Below are 2823 nucleotides of genomic sequence, written 5' to 3'. Positions count from 1 at the left end.
CATTGCCTGCTCTTCCAAAGGTCCTGAGTTCAATTCCCAGCAACCACATGGTGGCTCACAACCATCTGTAATGAGGCCTGCAGGAAGAATACTGTGCACATAATAAACAAATAAATAAATATTTAAAATAAATAAATAAATAGCTGAATGTCCAATAGCTAGACAGGAGAGTTAGGCATGGTTGGGGGGAGGAGAGAAAGACTCTAGGTGCAGGAATCACGCTGAGGAGATATCAGGAGACACAGATAGGAAACAGAAAGTGCAAGATGGAAGAGAGGTAATGCCATATGATATAATGGGCTAATTTTCTTAAAAGAGCTAGTTGAGACAAACCTAACCTAAAAACCAAGATTTCATAATTAATAAGTGTATGGGTACTGCAATGAGATTACTGTTATTTCTGCTCCTGTATCTACAAAACTTTCAATTTCAATGCCATTTATCTGTATTTTTAGCTTTGGTCTCTGACCATTTGTACCAGTTTGCCAAAATACTTGTTTGATCTCTTCTGACCCTTTATCTACTGATACTGTTCTATCCTTCATCACATTCAGAGCTGTGTTGTTTTTAATAACAGGTATTAAGTCTTTTAATCGTTCTGTGGATGAGTTTCTCCAATGCTGACAGGGAATGATTGAACCAAATTTGGTTTTGAAACCTGCAGTAGGTCCCCTGAGGCATTTGCTGAAGGCACAGGGTTACTTTGCTTGTCCCTCATTGGTCTGCATTCATTAGTCCAATGCTGGCTTTTGCCACATCTTCTGCATATTCCAGGAGGCTAGAATGTGTGGGTATACCATGTAGTCATGTCACGTGTTGGAGAGCCAATGTTGTTTTTGACAAAATCTCAATTGTTTGATTTTTACCAATAAAGACTCAGGTGCCAGATGCTGCGGTGAAAGCCTACTATCCCAGGAGAAGCAGAGAAAGCACCAGCTGACCTTCCTCCACAGCTGATGTCCCAGAAGCCTCACTTTGTCCGTCTCAAACATGAGTCCCCCAACTCCTTGTCCCTCCCTTCTGCTTCCTGTGCATCTCTCTACTCATCCTTCCGATTCCCTCTTACTCCCTATGGTTTTTCTTAATAATCTTATGTTCTCTTCCTGCCACCTAGTTGTTTGCTCCCCCTTTTGGTTGACTTTTTTTTTAAGTCCTGTTTACAAAATGCAAGCACAAAGATCTTGAATTAAATGTGTGTGCTAGGGCTAAGCCACACCACAACTAGAAACAGGTTTTTCTAGTAAATAATGCAGTCTCAGGTTCATGTTGTGATCAAATACCCCACAACAATATATAGCCCTGGCTGACTTTGAATTCACTGTTTAGACCAGGCTGGCTCATTGCCTGCCTTTAGCTGAGTGCTAGAAATAAAGGTCTATGATAGGCATGCCCAACTTAAAAGTATTTTTTAAGTTAATAATTTTTTATTTAAGGAATTTTACATTCTTTGCTTTCCATCAGGATCACTCAAGTTTAGGATTCCTAGAAATAAAGTAGGTGGTGGTGGCACACACCTTTAATCCCAGCACTCAGGACGCAGAGGCAGGTGGATCTCTGTGAACTCCAACCATACTGATCTACATAGTGAGCCAGAGTTGTTACACAGAGAAATACTGTCTGCAGGGGTGGGGGGTGTTGGAATCTGAAAATAGCCCTTTCTCAAAGAAACGTGCTTAATCCAGTTGTCCTGTCCTATCATTTTATCTCTCCTCAAATTAAAGACATACTCATGACAATTTCAAAGTTTTGTACTGGAGAATCTCTAGCATTTTGATTTACTTTAGAAAGCATTTTAAGGTAGGCCTGCCTCTCAGTTGCTGACAACCCACATCTCTTAAGAGTTAGGTCCTAGGGCTGGAGAGATGGCTCAGTGGTTAAGAGCAGTGGCTGCTCTTCCAGAGGTCCTGAGTTCAATTCCCAGCAACCACATAGTGGCTCACAGCCATCTGTAATGAGATCTGGTGCCCTCTTCTGGCCTGCAGGCATACATGGAGGCAAAATGTTGTATAAGTAAATTAAAAAAGAAAAAAAAAAGAGTTAGGTCCTAGCTGGGTGGTGGTGATACATGCCTTTAAAGAGTTCAGTTCATGACAGGTGGTGGTGGCCTACACCTTTAATCCCAGGTGGAGGCAGAGGCAGGCGGATGGATCTCTGTGAGTTTGAGGCCAGACTAATTTACAGAGTAAGTTCAAGGACAGGCTCCAAAGCTAGACAGAAAAACCCTGTCTCAACCCCCTGCCCCCGAAAGAAAAGTTCAATTCGTATTCTTTCCTAATTTACTCAGAATACCAATCTGTAGGTAGGAAATGCCAGTCCTACACTGAAACAGAATTCCATTTACAGACATTTTCAGCTGTGACCTCATGTTCAAGACAAGCGTCATCAGCACTGTCAACCCTTTAGGCTATCTTGTATCGTTTTCCTTTTTGTATGTATCAAAATTTATACCGAATAATGAGTATTGAGTTACAAAAGAGGTATTATTTTTGCATCTGTCTTCCCTGCCTTTGTCCACCAGTGGAACAAAAACACAAGTGCTATAACAGGATTTGTTTCTAAACAGGATATATGTTCAAGTTTGTGTTCTAGCTTCATCACATTTATCTTAGAAATATTTCTCTTTCTTTTATAAGTCATATTCCATAAAATTAGCTGGATGTGGTGGCAAACACCTTTATTCCCAGCCCTTGAGAAGCAGAGGCAGTCATTGAAGTCAGCCAACCTGGTCTAAAGTGTGACATCAATGATATCCAGGGCTACATATTGGAGAGACCCTGTCTGAAACAAACAAAAACATAATATGCTGTTGGGTATCTCAAAATA

At 40.9% G+C, this 2823-nt stretch overlaps 1 non-coding gene across 1 annotated transcript; it reads right to left on the bottom strand.

The window, feature by feature from the left end:
• Positions 1-2415: 2415 nt before the first annotated feature.
• LOC113456269 lies at positions 2416-2539 on the bottom strand. Its single transcript, XR_003377114.1, has one exon. It is a non-coding gene; the product is annotated as a small nucleolar RNA SNORA40 (small nucleolar RNA).
• Positions 2540-2823: the final 284 nt, after the last annotated feature.

This window comes from Microtus ochrogaster, chromosome 6, assembly GCF_000317375.1.
Source record: "Microtus ochrogaster isolate Prairie Vole_2 chromosome 6, MicOch1.0, whole genome shotgun sequence".
In the NCBI taxonomy this organism is placed as follows: domain Eukaryota; kingdom Metazoa; phylum Chordata; class Mammalia; order Rodentia; family Cricetidae; genus Microtus; species Microtus ochrogaster.
The sequence above is the reverse complement of the archived record's forward strand: the minus strand, read 5'-3'. Positions and strand labels throughout refer to the sequence as shown.